We start from the raw sequence: 17,697 nt of genomic DNA, 5'->3' as shown, positions 1-17,697 counted from the left end.
TGTTATGATACGCAGGCCAAAGGCTGGGTCTCCTCAGAGGGATGGCCTGCCAATTCGTACTTCGTCATGTATACTTGCTTGACTACACCGGAAGCGTCGGTGCCGCGTAATCACTGTGTCACATGCTGGAGCATTGCTGCCGAATACATCCACCATCTCAGTACGAATTGTTACGGTGTTGGTACAGTTCAAATGCAGAACACAAATTACCAGATGATACTACACTTCATCAGTGGGCTGTGCTATTTTGAGTTGGCGTCTCTAGCGGCATGCTGCGGTTAGTGTGATATAAGAATTTCATTGTGTACCAGGACTGCGGACATGTACGAGTAAACAAATAAAAAGTAATTGCACTACTTTTTCCTTTGTTTGTTAATGAAAACATCATGACTATCGCTCGTATTTGTCGTGTCTAAGAAATTTTAATAAGTACTTCCATATCGGCGCATGATGTTCACGCCCGATTTAGACACTGTAGTAAATGACTTGTTTCTTGTAGGCCTAGCTATAGAGCGTAGTGGATGGTGATATATGCCCTCAGGCCCGCACCATCACAGTGTGATTCAATTCATTGTGGTCGACAAAGGTGCTCTCTAAACTGTTCGGTATTAAAACGGAGATAGAACATTGTCACGAGAAACTTCGTGTAATACGCGGCAGTATCCCTTCATCAAGACCTTAAAAGTCTTCTTGCCATTGTCATATAACTCTGCCGTTTCTTCTACTAACCAATATTCCCAGTGGTTGGTTTTGTTGACTACAGATTTCTTCAACAGCATCAACACACAACGCGAGTCCGACAGAGCTCTTGTGTTTTCTACGTTTTATTCAAACACCCAACGTAAATGTATGAGCTTACCACTTACCAAAAAAGTGAAGGCTGAAGTTCTTTGACTCGCTAATTATGAGCCCAATGAGACAGGCACTACGTCCAGTCAGTAGTCCAATTCTCCCTACTTACCTCAGTAGCGTCCGATAGGATGTCCATGCCCAAAGGTATTCCGTGGCCTGGGCTGACATAGTTTACCATAGTTCCGAAAGCTCTGATATTCCACATTTCAATATAAGGATGTTAGACACACAAATCACGAAGCTGCAACTGTGTAATATGACGTTATGATACTGTCAGTAATGTCTTTGGCGAAATTCTGCTGACAAGAAGAGATCCCCAGGGGTGGGATTGACGCTCTGAAATTAACTATACAGTGATGTAGGCTAGGGTCCCAGGTATCTGACCCTGCAGCAGTTCATCCTGGAGGGCCCTCGATTTCGATTAATCGATGAATAAAATTTCGTAATATTTTATTACGTTTTGGAGCCTTAAGGTTGATAACTGTATATGCATGGACGTTTGTGGGGTGGTGGTTAAGGCACATGTATGATGTGCAGAAGATTCTGCGTTGCAATCTGTCAAGTGATCCAAAATTGTACATTTTTATCCTTTACTTGCCTGACATTGATCATTTTTATTCCGTTAATTGGTTTAAATGAATTTTAATTTCTAATCTTTGTAATCATCAAATTAACTGCTCTTATTTTATCTTCCAATCATACTTTTTCCAGTTGCCGCATTTGTCCACATGATATTCATTATTTTTATTTATAGACATCGATTTAATTTCTTCCGTTTAATCATCTTACATTTTCGTCCGTTTTGTATATAGGACTCAATATTTCTATTCCTCATTTTGTTTGAATATAGTTTTAATTACTCTGAGGCGCCAAAGAAACTGTTATAGGCATGCGCATTCAAACACAGATATATGTAAACAGGCAAAATACGGCGCTACGGTCGGCAGCGCGTATATAAAACAAGTGTCTGGAGCACTTGTTAGATCGGTTACTGCCGCTATAACGGCAGGTTATCAAGATTTAAGTGAGTTTGAACGTAGTGTTATGGTCGGCGCACGAGCGATGGGACGCAGCATTTCCGAGGTAGCGATGAAGTGGGGATTTACCCGTACGACCTTTTACGAATGTACAGTGAATACCAGGAATGCTGTAAAGCATCAAATCTGCTACATCGCTGCGGCCGGAAAAAGATCCCGCAAGAACGGGACCAACGAAGACTGAAGAGAATCGTTCAACGTGACAGAAATACAACCGTTCCGCAAATTTCTGCAGATTTCAATGCTGGGCCATCAACAAGTGTCAGCATGCGAACCATTCAACGACACATAATCGATATGGGCTTTCAGAGAAGAGGCCCACTCGTGTACCCTTGACGACTGCACGACACAAAGCTTTACGCTTCGCCTGGGCCAGTCAGCACCGACATTGGACTGTTGATGACGGGAAACATTTTAGCTGTTCGGACGAGTCTCGTTTCAAATTGTATCGAGCCGTTGGACGTGTACAGGTATGGAGACAACCTCGTTAATCTATGGTGCCTGCATGTCAGCAAGAGACTGTTCAAGATTGTGGACGCTCTGTAATGGTGTGGGGCGTGTGCAGTTGGAGTGATATGGGACCCCTGATACGTCTAGGATACGATTCTGACACGTGAAACGTACCTAAGCATCCTGTCTCATCACCTGCATCTATTCATGTCCATTGTGCATTCCGATGGACTTTGGTAATTCCAGTAGGACAGTGCGACACCCCTCACGTCCACAATTGCTACGGAGTGTCCCCAGGAACACTCTTCTGAGTTCAAACACTTCCGCCGGCCACTAAAATTCCTAGACATGAACATCATTGGGCATATCTGGGATGCCTTGCAATGTGTTGTTCAGAAGATATCTCCACACCGTAGTACTCTTACGGATTTATGGACAGCCCTGCAGGATTCATGGTGTCAATTCCCTCTAGAGTTATAAAGTTACTTTAAATCCGTCTTGATTGCAAATTTTTTTTATTATTCATATGACCGGTTTCGGTTCATTCAGAACCATCTTCAGATCTGATATTTAAGTTACAGGAGTAACCCGTCCAATTCAGCAACTTTCACATGCTACGTCACATAAAATAGAGTTACTTCAGACATTAGTCGAGTCCGTGCCCCGTCGTGTTGCGGCACTTCCGCACGATATTTCGCAGGTGTACCAGTTTCTTTGGCTCTTCAGTTTATTATCCCATCTTCGTCTAAATCTCCATATGGATTATTTTCCTCATAATGCAACAATATTTTGTTTTAAATGTTTATACGACGATTACCATCCAAAAAGTGTACATCTTGCACGTAACGAAAAATTCATTTTTGACACCATTGGACAACCAGTATAAAAACATTATTTCATCTTTTGTTTTTTAACCGACACATTGGCATTTTCTAACGTTTAAATATTTTGATAGATAAATAAAAATAATTAAAATCACATGCATAGAAATTACTAGTAAAGAAAAGGATAGGAAGAAAAAATAAAAGTGACTGAAAAAGTTAATGCAATGATTAAAATGAGGTGAAAAAGGCTTAGAAATTTAAATAAAGTACATTTAAAGGAAGTAACTAAATAAAAATAATGATCAAAGTCATTTGAATAAATGTTTAAAAATAAAAAAAATTGGATCATCTGACAAGATTGGAACCCACACCTTCTGCACTTCAGGCACGTGGCTTCACCATTACACCACAACGTCGATATATGTCCTGTTATCAACTTTAAGGCTCTACAACGTAACGCAAAAATATGAAATTTTTTTCGTAGATTGCTCGCAAACGAAGGCCCACCAGGGTGAGATACTTGGGACACTAGCCTACATCACTATGTAGACGGTTTCAAAAAGTCGATCCCATTCCTGGGGATCTTTCCTTGTGAGAGATTTGGCGAGTAATTCTACAGCCGAAATGGGAGCGGTACATCGACCTTACATACAGGTGCTGGAGGTTTGTAAGCCAATGTGATGTGACACGTTCGCTGTGGAATTAAACAATTTTCCACCATGTCGTTTACTTTTAGGATATCACGTCCGATCTCAACGCGGTACCAGAGTGTTATAAATTTAGCTCCCTTTCGCCAGACACGCTAATCAGTTATCACTTAATCTGTAACTGTATATTCCAGGTTGCCTTACCCATATTGATCAGATAAATCATGTACGCGCCAGTTGCTGCAACTGGCGCTTTTAAAATTTTGAACATAACTACGACGATATTCGTGAAAGAGTTTTACAGATTTTTTCTTCTTTGGTTGTCACCTGGTTCTAATAACCTCTCATACCCACACATAAACAAATACAAGAAAAATGATATCTCATTTGTTGTCATTCTGTCTAAAGGACAATTAGCCTGCCATAATAGCTTTTATTATTTATTTATGTTGCTCTTAAAAAAGTACGTCTATTGATTCGCCCGGGTTGCCGCACGTGTTAACGCGACCACTTTCCGGACAGGGAGGTACGCCGGTTCTAGATCGAATCCGGCCGGTTGATTAACGACGAGGGGTCGGTGCGCCTCCCAGCCTTGGACATGGTTTTTAGGCTGTTTTCCACATCTCACTAAGTGTATACCAGGCTGGTTCCCATGTTACACCTCACAGACACGCTGCACAAACACTTAGAACACTTACTCACTCTTGCACACAGAATTCGCTCTAAACGCAGATAGTTTGGGTACATTGCTTCTGTCGCTTTTTCGTTTGTATTTGAATGCCTGATTCTCATTATGTTCTTGTATTCGTGTTGCATTGAAGATAGCTACACAGCAACTGAAATCGAACTGCAATAAAGACTAAAACTAAAAATACAACGTCCCGCCAGAGCTCTTCACACATCGGATCCTCTCTTTTCTTCCAATACGGCTAACCGTTAATTTTAAATATATTTTTAGTTTTTTCGTCCATTTCCAGGTAGATTTGTATAATCAAATAAACTGCTAAATTTGGTGTGCACGTGAAGTCGAATACATTGTCTTTTAAATACATCCTATCTGCTTCAGAAATGTATTTTTTTATAATGAGGTGCGAAACAAGAGCTACTGAGAAGCATAGTATGAGTCCCTATGGAAAGCAAACATTTTAGTTTCAGCAAAACTATCTCCTTCAGTAAAGCGTGTAAAGGCTATGAAACTGTTACTTGGAAATAAGATACTACCGACAAAGTTAATGAAATGAAATGCAAAAGGTTACGTCGTGTTAGTCATGCTTAGAATATGCGTAATTGGTTTCCTCAAAGGTGGGTGTCTTGCTCGGTTAAGAAAATTTAATACCATCAGATACTTTTCCTAATTACCAGTCACAAAGTGAAAGTAAATGCGAGACATTTACAACTTGCCGTAATTGCGCTGTGCGGTTAAATGAGTTTCCTGGTGGAACGTATCATATTAACGGCACCACGACGCATAGGTTTAAAAAATTAAATAAGTGTTCCCCATACTTGACTTCATTTTTGAAGTTGTTTGCTTTTACTAATATCAGTTCTGTGCGTGATCGGCGAATGACCTTTCGTTGTTCACTAGGCGTATCACTGACTTCTACGAGCAAAAACGGAATATCGGTGGCAATTAGGAAAATAAGTGTGGGGAAGCGAGATATTCAGTATTGTGGTGAAATTGTTGAAAAGGAAGTTTTCTAGCATCATATTGCGGATGTTTTGGAGTATTTGGAAAAGAAAACATGTAATCAGACCCGAAGATTGGTTTGATGAACACCACAGCCCTTTCCTAGGCATGTTTCTATTAGAGGTGATGTGCTCTTGCTTTTCTCCGACAAACGTGGTATGTTAAGCGTTAAGCGCTTTATTCGTATTAGTTGATATTTCCAGAATAAACCGAAAAACGGCAGCTCTTTCTCGTTTCAAATTTTCACCAATGGCAACTTGTGTGGATATGTGCATCACGTAAACAGTGGTAGGTGCCAAAAACATGGCTGGTACTAGTTGTGATGTGTGCGGTGTTTGTGCTAGGAAATTAATTTTTAGGGACGATTTGTACAAATCGGAGGATGATGAAGATAACCACGACTCAAATAAAGATCCCGTACATGTTCCTGAGCCGGCCAAAGTGGCCGTGCGGTTAAAGGCGCTGCAGTCTGGAACCGCAAGACCGCTATTGTCGCAGGTTCGAATCCTGCCTCGGGCATGGATGTTTGTGATGTTCTTAGGTTAGTTAGGTTTAACTAGTTCTAAGTTATAGGGGACTAATGACCTCAGCAGTTGAGTCCCATAGTGCTCAGAGCCAGCCATGTTCCTGAAAGCAATTACACTTCAAAAGTTGTTGCTTATCAGGGAAATGTGAATAATTATTGAAGCAAGTAGACACCGTTCAGTTCTGACGCTATTGTTTACGTGAATTTACATGACCGTGTGACGGCAGAAATGTTAATGAACATCCTTAAGGGCCTCACACGCGAGCGACGGACCGCAGCGATCCGTCGTGTGGGCGATCGATCACTGTCCACATGGAAGTCCCAGTCAGTCTGATGGACTGCATGCGATTCGTGCACGTAATATGCCGTTTTGTGTGCTGCAGTTGCAAGTAAGTCTGTGATTTCGGTCCAGCGTGCTTTTCGTCGGCGTTTTGGCATTGATCAGCCTGCACCCAAAAACATTCGTCGCTGGAATCGCGAATTTGAAAGAGACAGGATGCTTATGCAAAGGTAAGGGTACAGGTCGACGTCACACACTGATGACATGCTGGAAAGAACTCGGCAAACGTTTAAGCGGAGTCCACAAAGTCAAGACGTCGTTTGGTTATAAACCATACAGACTACAATTAGTACAAGCTCTTCTGGTTGCTGCACACTGGACTTGCATTCGGGAGGACGACAGTTCAATCCCGTCCCCGGCCATCCTGATTTAGGTTTTCCGTGGTTTCCCTAAATCGTTTCAGGCAAATGCCGGGATGGTTCCTTTGAAAGGGCACGGCCGATTTCCTCCCCAATCCTTCTCTAACCCGAGCTTGCGCTCCGTTTCTAATGACCTCGTTGTCGACGGGACGTTAAACACTAACCGCCACCACCACCACCACCACCACCACCACCACCACCACCACAATCTTCTGGTTGGTGGTGGAAACGGGTTAACTTCAACAATGGTCTGCTAGAGGACATGGAAGACGAGACATCTAGACCACGATTAATTTTCAGTGATGAAGCAACATTTCGTGTTAGCGGTAAAGTAAACCGACATAACGAGCGCATATGGCCACTCCAGAACCTCGTGACATTATTGAGCCTGAACGAGACTCATCTAAAGTGAACTTTCTTGTGCGCCATTTCTCGTGAAAAAGTGTATGGTTCCTCATTCTTTTTAGTTTAAACACAGTGACTGGAATCAATTATCTCAAATGCTAATGAATTGGCTTTACCCAAAACTTCAGGAGGTCTCCGATGACTTCATTTACCAACAGGATGGACTTCCAGCACACTGTCACAACAACGTGCGTCAGTTTCTCAATGCCTCATAGGGCGCAGGGGACCCCGAGACACTGCCATTTGTTATTGGCCTCCAAGATCGCCAGACATGACCCAAGCTATATATGAAGGAAAGTGTGTTCATCTCCTCTTTACTTCGTGACGTAAAAGAAATAAAGAACAGAATAAGAGTCGTCATAACTACTGCGAAAGCAGATACATTGTGTTACATTTATGACGACTTTGTCTGTCGTCTGTACATTGTTCGTGCTGCTGCTGCTGCTGCTGCTGTTTGTAGAAATACAGAGCATTTGTAATAGTACAGCTTTTAAGATTTTGTGAGTATTTTGCGATCCATCCCATGTTTTCAGTATGTTTTTATCAATAAATATGGAGTTTTGAAATCAGATCATTCTTTTTAACCGAGCGAGGTGGCGCAGTGGCTAGCACACTGGACTCGCATTCGGGAGGACGACGGTTCAATCCCGCGTCCGGCCATCCTGATTTAGGTTTTCCGTGATTTCCCTAAATCACTCCAGGCAAATGCCGGGATGGTTCCTTTGAAAGGGCACGGCCGACATCCTTCTCCATCCTTCCCTAATCCGATGAGACCGATGACCTCGCTGTTTGGTCTCTTCCCCCAAACCAACCAACCAACCATTCTTTTTAAAACATCCTATAAATATGTGGACATGGAAAGAGGTGTAGAATGTTAATACCATTGTTTTATTTAAAAAAAACTGTAAGAACTATACACAAGAAATTGGGAGGCATTGTTCTCAATACGCCTACGTACGTTAGCAAAACTTCAGTCATGTGTCCATTAGATCTCATTATGAATAAAATCGCACCTTACAGTGTCTCATGTTGACTATCGTACTATATTCTGTTTCTGCAGCACAACTTATTTTCTCAACATATTAAATGCGTTACGGTATTTTCTGAATAGTTGATCTAATCTCAGTCGTGAACTTAAATTTTGTCAATGAAAAGTTTATATTTGTGGTTAATCCAATCTTCTGCGATAAAATAGCACTGAACTAGTACATTTGAAAAAAGTTTCTGTGATTTCACAGAATTTTTAGGACATGTTCAAAGAGAATACTGTTTGTGACAGAAAATAATTGAAATATGTACAATATTCTAAAAACTCAGTATCAGTGTCCTAAAAAATTATTAAAAAAAAACCACTGGAATGCGAAAGTGTTGGTCGTTGCCAAACGTAGACCGCCTACTACGCCGAAGAAACTATATCGCTGTATTGTATTGATGAAATAAAGTCACTTATTCGATAAAGTGGGGTTATATTAGTATATTACAGTGTATTCTAAATACATTATAATCCAAAATTACTAAAAATAAACAAAAATTAACTCTGTTTCTAAGACATGCTGACACTGGGATAAACACCTTTCTTTAAGGAGATGCTGCCACCTACTGGGAACACTCAATAATGAAAACAAGTTATGCACACGAAGCATATGGTCTAAGTTTGTTTATTTGGTGTACTACAATATAAACTGAAATGCAATTAACATCTGTGAATTGTACAATTGTACAAACTAAATATAACTAAAATACTGAATGTACAAATTAATGTGTGTGTTTGTAATCCATTCATTGTGCTGTCCCTGTTAGTTTAAAGAAATCTTACAGGTTTCCAGGGTAATCTCGTCTATTAACAGCTTGTTACAATGTGTTTCATGGTCTCATGATCATTACCACAGTCACGTTGAGAAGGTGAAGCCTTTCGCCCATCGAGGAGGCTTTCTGCAAAGATCTTATTAATTGTCGAATCTTGTTAATCTTGTTCCAAGCACATCGCGGTAATTACATTCCTTCTGGTCTTCTACCAGGTCTTATGAGGGTTTGATATTCCTCATGAGAAATACTATTTCACGTCTCTGACCACTTTCTGTCAAAGTTGAGATCCACTGCTTTCAGCGATTCGGCCATTATGATAAATGACTGCGTAGATTTTAATCGCCTTATTCGTAGTGCAGGCAAATCAGAGTGGATTTGCAACTGGGGAATTTTAATTAATTTTTCGTATTTCTTGAGAAGGGCATTCTTTCGAAGATCTGGTGGTGCAACACGGTTTAGAGATGGTAACCAGTGAAGAGGGGTGGATTTGGAATTGTTCTCATTGCTGCATTCAGCTGAACATGGAATTTACTCACATGTGAACTATTTGCAGCACTTGCGCCCCATGAAGTAACACTCAGCTTCTGTATGATGTTGTTGTGCCATCTCAGCTTTGTTACGGTATTCCCTGCGTGTTTCGTGTAGGATAAAGTTGTGTCAATAGTTAATTCTAAATACTTTGGGAAGTTTTGGTAGCGAAGTACTTGACCATTAAAGGTGACATTTAGCTTTTAATTGGTCTGATGTTTTTAAGATAAAAACAGGTAACTTAGGTCTTCGTTGTATTTGGTCTTAATCTCCTGTTTTTGAAGCATTCACGCATTGTTGTTAGATCCGCAGAGAGTATGTCGTCACCATTTTCAAGACGATCTCTGTCGAGTCGCCAAAGCCAGATCCGCACTTGACTCTGTTTCAGGGAGATCAGATGTGCATAGGGTGTCCCGGGAGCAATGATCAATATTCAGGAATATGACAGGAACGATCATTTGAATTAACAAAATCTAGTAAACATGGTCTCTACAATGCATACCTTGAAAGCTGTGAATACTTCATCATCATCATCACCACCACCACCACCATAATCGACACTTTGAAACAAATCGTTTCTACAAGCTCTTTGCATCCCATAGCTCTTAAGTTAGGCGCTTTTCGAGCCCACATTTACTCCACTTTTTTCCTTGCTTTGGGCCATATCTCTGAAAATCTGAAAAGCAAAGAGCTTTCAGTAGAAGGGATTTATTACGCAGTGTCAAAGGTGAAGTGCACATAGCTCTTGAGATAAGCATTTTAGGGCCCATATTTACTGGTCATATCCCTGAATACTGACCATTCCTCCTGGGACACATTGTCTAGACTGGTCAGAAACAGTATGAAACGTTTTGTAATGGTGTTGAAAAAAAAAATCGATACGTTGCGCCGTTTCAGAGTTACTTAACATGGAAATTAGCCAATGAGGTCGTCGCTTGCGCAAATTCAAATAGCCTTCCAGAGACAGTATTTGCCAGACTTGTTCTTCGTTTGGTTTCTTCTAACCGAAAAAACGTTGCTTTTGCTCACCTATCTTAAATTTATGACTTCCGAAAAGGTACATTTTAGCTGCTAATGAGCATTTGAACAAGTTACAACTCAAAGACCCACAGATGGCCGTGCATTACAGCAGTTCAGCACGCCAAGTTAAAACGTCCCCTTAGAAAAATTAATGAATTACTGTGCTGGTAAACCCCTTACGTTATTTGATTTTCAAATAGCTGAGCAAAACTGAACGTACTCAGACATTTCTCTCTTTACTTATTCTGATCATCACTAAACTGACACAATATTTTTAGCGCAACGCAATCTGACTTTCAATAATCCCTACAAAAGAATGGCTCTGACTAACAATAACCTATACCTTACCTCACAAAAATCTTCGTTACTACTGCAATACAGCGAGCGCCAATACTGCTAGCTAATAAAAGATTCTAACTACTTAAGGCACTAACTACTGATAGGCATAGTTAGCAAATGAAAGATTTTGATAGAGGACAAACAATTTACAGGGTTATTACAAATGATTGAAGCGATTTCACAGCTCTACAATAACTTTATTATTTGAGATATTTTCACAATGCTTTGCACACACATACAAAAACTCAAAAAGTTTTTTTAGGCATTCACAAATGTTCGATATGTGCCCCTTTAGTGATTCGGCAGACATCAAGCCGATAATCAAGTTCCTCCCACACTCGGCGCAGCATGTCCCCATCAATGAGTTCGAAAGCATCGTTGATGCGAGCTCGCAGTTCTGGCACGTTTCTTGGTAGAGAAGGTTTAAACCCTGAATCTTTCACATAACCCCACAGAAAGAAATCGCATGGGGTTAAGTCGGGAGAGCGTGGAAGCCATGACATGAATTGCTGATCATGATCTCCACCACGACCGATCCATCGGTTTTCCAATCTCCTGTTTAAGAAATGGCGAACATCATGATGGAAGTGCGGTGGAGCACCATCCTGTTGAAAGATGAAGTCGGCGCTGTCGGTCTCCAGTTGTGGCATGAGCCAATTTTCCAGCATGGCCAGATACACGTGTCCTGTAACGTTTTTTTCGCAGAAGAAACAGGGGCCGTAAACTTTAAACCGTGAGATTGCACAAAACACGTTAACTTTTGGTGAATTGCGAATTTGCTGCAGAAATGCGTGAGGATTCTCTACCGTCCAGATTCGCACATTGTGTCTGTTCACTTCACCATTAAGAAAAAATGTTGCTTCATCACTGAAAACAAGTTTTGCACTGACCGCACCCTCTTCCATGAGCTGTCGCAACCGCGCCGAAAATTCAAAGCGCTTGACTTTGTCATCGGGTGTCAGGGCTTGTAGCAATTGTGAACGGTAAGGCTTCTGCTTTAGCCTTTTCCGTAAGATTTTCCAAACCGTCGGCTGTGGTACGTTTAGCTCCCTGCTTGCTTTATTCGTCGACTTCCGCGGGCTACGCGTGAAACTTGCCCGCACGCTTTCAACCGTTTCTTCGCTCACTGCAGGCCGACCCGTTGATTTCCCCTTACAGAGGCATCCAGAAGCTTTAAACTGCGCATACCATCGCCGAATGGAGTTAGCAGTTGGTGGATCTTTGTTGAACTTCGTCCTGAAGTGTCGTTGCACTGTTATGACGGACTGATGTGAGTGCATTTGAAGCACGACATACGCTTTCTCGGCTCCTGTCGCCATTTTGTCTCACTGCGCTCTCGAGCGCTCTGGCGGCAGAAACCTGAAGTGCGGCTTCAGCCGAACAAAACTTTGAGTTTTTCTACGTATCTGTAGTGTGTCGTGACCATATGTCAATGAATGGAGCTACAGTGAATTTATGAAATCGCTTCAATTATTTGTAATAGCCCTGTATTTACCTTAATAGTGTTCAAAAGTCATAATATATGTATCACTTCATGACATCCAGTCTTACAAATTTACTCTCTCTGATGGACACACATCCAGATCATCCGCTCTCAAAACTCCGCCATCTCACACTCCACCTCCACCATTGCTGGCGGCTCACCTCCAACTGCGCAATGCTACGCGCTGTTCACATCCAACTGTCCAACACTACAATAGCGAATATTCCAACAATGCCAACCAGCCACAGACTGCACACAGCACCGCCAGTGATTTTCATACAGAGCGCTACGTGGCGTTACCAATATAAAAACCTAAACAGCCTACTTACAAAGTGTTTGAATTTGCTAGTACAAGTTCCTGATTGGCTAGATTTGATGCTAAATAACTCGAAAACTGCGCAAAGCATCGAATTTTATTCTTAACCAGTATTTCTCAGTTGAGAACACTCTTAGGAGCTTTTTGGACTGTTCCTTACCACCCTGTATAAGTTGAACAGAACGAGGGAAGACCATTATTAAGTTTCTTCTGTCTGCTTAATCGATCGCCGAGGATCACGTGCAAGTACAGTATCTCCTAGATAACATGTTGTCTGTGAACCTAATTATGGAGGAGGAGGAGGAGATTAGTGATTAACGTCCCGTCGACAACGAGGTCATTAGAGACGGAGCGCAAGCTCGGGTGAGGGAAGGATGGGGAAGGAAATCGGCCGTGCCCTTTCAAAGGAACCATCCCGGCATTTGCCTGAAGGGATTTAGGGAAATCACGGAAAACCTAAATCAGGATGGCCGGAGACAGGATTGAACCGTCGTCCTCCTGACTGCGAGTCCAGTGTGCTAACCATTGCGCCACTCGCTCGGTGAACCTAATTATGGTTTGGCAGTGTATACAGTTGTGAGTTAGTGCAGGAGTCCTTGTTTTCTATATCACTGGCAGCTGTAAGATCAAGAAAAGTGCATGTTACAATTGAGAATTGAACGTAGCATATGTGCTACATAAGGACTGAGTAGATTAATCTCGACCTTTACCCAGTGAATATCACAGAAAATTCTCATCAAACGTAATGGGTCATGGTTAGTAATTTAAAGTTCGCCTATCTTTGATTACAGCCTAAACCCGTTATGTCCAGCTAATTTAATTAGCAATTGTTGCCTTCTGCATAAGTGCAATTTAGCTCAAAAGGCACACACTTCTGGGTGCTTATCGCTGATTGGCTGTCGTTTCATGGCCGGCGCTACACAGGGGTTCATTTTCGACCGATGGTTATAGGGAAAATTTTGCACGATTTGAAGTCCATTACCAGGTGTTGTTTTTTTTATGTTGACGAGAGTGGGAATCTCTAGACACCTTTAGGAAAAGAAAGAAAAGACTGACTAGGCCACTTATTGAGATGCCAGTACTTAACTTATAATCCGATTAAAATGACATGATATTTGACATCTGTCACTTGGTGGTACAGTGTTGCTGCATCGGGTGCCGGCTAGCGCTTTATTATAGGTGATACACAAACACGGTGCGTCACTTAACAAATGCAATTAATTATACGAACTTGCGGTGTGTGTCCTTTTGGACATGAAAGAACAGACACCACGTATTCATATAATTGATTCGCGTGGATGGGCAATGCATCCACCTTCTTCAGCGCGGATGCACAAGTACTTCCGACCTCCTGCGGGAATCTCAGAATAGCGAACAGGAGTATGGTGGACAGGGACTGCGGATAGGTGGCTCTAGGCAGTGAGGCGTGCCGAGGTAGTCGACGCAATTGCGGTAACAGTGTGCCCCGGATGGCGCAGTGGTTTACACACCTGTGTAGTAAGCAGGAGATCCCAAGTTCGAATCCCGGTCTCGTACACATTTTCGCTCGTCGCCGCTGATTCCTCATAGTGTCCCGATGCACCTGACCTCAGTAATCCCTTCATTTTCCTCTCCTTTCACCTCCACTCCACCTCAACTGCTAATTTGTAACGCGAAGCATTGCTGGAAGTGGTCACCGCGAGGCATGCCGGAAATGCAAGGCGTTGGTTTTAAGTGACAATGGACTGAGCTGTTGGTTTTAAGTGACAATGGACTGAGCTGCGGTTGACGACGTTTTGCAGCCCTTAACGCAGACTCATGTCCAAAGCTAACCACAACCTCGACATGTTCATTGTATCCGAGGAAAAGGCGGTCAACAATCTGCCGCACAACTACAATCACAATCGACTTGTTCACGCCGAGTATAGCTAATCTTTACGAGATAACTGAAGACAGAAAAAATTCAGTTTCAGCGCTAAAAGCAAACTTTAATTTCTCGGTATCACTGATTACCTGAAACTATCCTCACCCTGGCTACACGAGCTGCCGCCTAACCAAACGATGAGCAATTCTCGTTGGCACTTGGTTGAAGATTACCCACGACACGGAGATCCCAAACGACAATGAAAGGGAGAAAAATAAGAACAAATAAAAAAGTCAATACGATGACGAAAATGACGCTACAAAGAATTAGAAATAAAGAACACATTTAAGCCAATTAATGGAATAATAATAAACTCTTTTAATTAGATTTAGAAATAAAAAAATTCAGTATATTTGACGAGATTCAAACCTACAACCTTTTACAAGGCAGGTTGATATGCTAACCTTTGCGTTGTACCAAAACACTGATTAAATAGTAAGAATATGACTATGGTGACCAACTCGCAACGATGTATTGCAGCCTTGAAAAATTCGGCTTCACGCAATGTCGTATGAAGCTTATCAAATGTAAGCCGATCTCAGTGATCGTAATAACTGTGTATGTAACGCTGAATCGCGTCCTGTGCGGAAGTATCCAGTAGTGTTTGGTTAATGCTGTGTGTAAAACCAAAGAGTATAAATACTCTACGTATGAAACATATTTATTTCAATAGCATCGCTGTTTTTGCCGGCCGGAGTGGCCGAGCGGTTCTAGGCGCTAAAGTCTGGAACCGCGCGACTGCTACGGTCGCAGGTTCGAATTCTGCCTCGGGCATGGACGTGTGTGATGTCCTTAGGTTAGTTAGGTTTAAGTAGTTCTAAGTTCTAGAGGACTGATGACCACAGAAGCTAAGTCCCATAGTGCTCAGAGCCATTTGAACCATTTCTGTTTATTGTGTGTGTGTGTGTTTATTTGTTTGTTTGTTGTTGGTGTGATTATCATGTGTGACGAAATGCGAAGTGAAAGTGCCAGAGCCATGATCCGGAATCCAAACACATCAAGAAAGAGTGCCGGAGCAAATCAGCTCCAACGCATGAAGTATCAACTATCAAGTAATTTTAATCGGGTTATTGTAAGGAACTGAAGGAATGGTAAACGGCAGTAGAGGAAGGGGAAGAAGGCGTTGGGAATTAACTGACAGTGTAAAGAGAAAAGTGGGTAAGTGAATGGAACTGAAGAGGAAAGCACAAGACAGGAACAGATGACGAAGAACCATGCCTGTATCTGCCACAAAACAGAACAACGACGTAAGATATTCCCGGAACTGATGATGATGATAAGGTTGGTTTGTGGGTCGCTCAACATCGTGGTCAGCAGCGCCAATACAAGTTCCAAATCTTTCCATTTCCAGTCCCGGCACTGTCCAAATGCTGATGAGATAAAGAGGACAACACGAACACCCAGTCCCCGGGCGGAGAAAATCCCCGATCCGGCCGGGAATCGAACTCGGGACCCCATGATATTCCCAGAACTATTTACCCAGCAACAGCTCATGTTGCTGTATAGTATTGCTGTCAGGCATTGTTGCGGTATGCATTTTTGATGTCCAGTTATTGCACCAGCTCTGTTATCCTATCTGTCCAGCTCGACAAGCCTAGAGCATTCGCACTGCACGACTTACGTATGCTTGATGATCTCTCATGTCCAGGTAAGCTCTAAGAGAGAGTGCTTGTGAAGCGCGTCTGTGTCTCCGTGGTGGGTGCGACCAGTAGCCCAGCGGTTGGCCGACGAGTAAGACGACCCCGGTGGCCCGTGAGTCACCGCCGCAGACCGCCTGCAACTTCCCAGCCCGGTGGCGCCGGCTCAGACCCGGCTATCCATCCGCGTACCTTCGCTCTGAACTCAGCGCCTTTGTCTCGGGGTTAAAAAAGCACATCACCAAACGTTTCTTCTCCGATCACTTTGCACGGGCACGCAGCGGTTCTTCAAAGCGTCAGTTCATTGCATTGCGACGTTCCGCCCGCTTATAGATCTATGGAAAGCCTTGTGTACCTGTAAGTCATATCCTGCTTTGCTAAAGACCTTGAATAGATGTAATATTACTTCTGGTGCTTGTCGAATATTCTTCTCTAATTGTTAAGCACTGGCGGGAAATCAAATTGCCGGTCGCGTCTCCTGATACACTACTGGCCATTAAAATTGCAGCGCTGTGAAGATAATTTCAAACTGACATGCTTGGATACACAAATTACTAAAGGATCTGTCAACGCTTTGCAATTGCCAAATACAGTGAAGTGACAAAAGTGATGGGATAGCGATGTGCAGATATACAGATGGCGGTAGTATCGCGTACACAAGGTTTAAAATAGCAATGCATTAGTGGAGCTGTCGTGTTGTACTTACGTAATTCATGTGCAAAGGTTTTCGACGTGATTAGGCCACATGATGGGAATTAATAGACTTTGGACGCGGAACGGTAGCTGGAGACAGACGCTTGCGACATTCGGTTTGGGAAATTTTTACGGAATTGAATATTCCGGGATCCACAGCGTCAAGAGTGTGCGACAAAACCATATTGAGGCATTACCTCTCACCAGGTACAACGCAGTGGCCGAAGGCCCACACTTACTGTTGTTTTAAAAAAATAACCTATGTCCGTCTCAATGTTTATTAGAGTATCGTGTAAAAATTTGAAGAAAATCAGTCAAGAATTGTTCGAGATTTTTGCCAATAAGGATTTCTTATTGAACGTTTATCAGAGTATCATGTACGAATTTGAAGAAAAATGGGCAGTAACTTCTCGAGATTTTTGCTGACAACATTTCTCCTTACACAGGGTGAGTCAAAGAAACGTTTACAAACAACATGGCAGGCATACAAGGATCAGTAATCTGACAGGAACCAGCCCTAGAGGCCGTCCGGGGCTACTAAATGGCGTCGCAATTGTTTAATCGCAAGCTACAAATGAGACACACACTACTGGTAGTTCCAAGACACGCCTAACATCGATGCTGTATTGAACTGCGCACCATATCAAAGATAGCTGGGTGTATCTCGAAGTCGCCATCCTGGCGTAACAATCCTGCCCACTAGGTCCTCAGGCGATGGAACAAGCGTTTCACACACGAATCCCTATAGGAAACAATCGATTGGTACACAGATTGGGTGATCGTGGTGGCCATGCGACTGACCCACCATGATCAATCCAGCAGCCGCGAAAGGTTGCATGCAGATG

At 42.5% G+C, this 17,697-nt stretch overlaps 1 protein-coding gene across 1 annotated transcript in view; it reads left to right on the top strand.

Moving 5' to 3' along the window:
* LOC126412342 (rho GTPase-activating protein 10) overlaps positions 1-17,697 on the top strand; it is a 571,369-nt gene that overhangs the window by 119,126 nt on the left and 434,546 nt on the right. The window lies entirely within an intron of this gene.

The sequence above is a fragment of the Schistocerca serialis genome, chromosome 7 (genome assembly GCF_023864345.2).
Source record: "Schistocerca serialis cubense isolate TAMUIC-IGC-003099 chromosome 7, iqSchSeri2.2, whole genome shotgun sequence".
NCBI lineage: Eukaryota > Metazoa > Arthropoda > Insecta > Orthoptera > Acrididae > Schistocerca > Schistocerca serialis.
The sequence above is the reverse complement of the archived record's forward strand: the minus strand, read 5'-3'. Positions and strand labels throughout refer to the sequence as shown.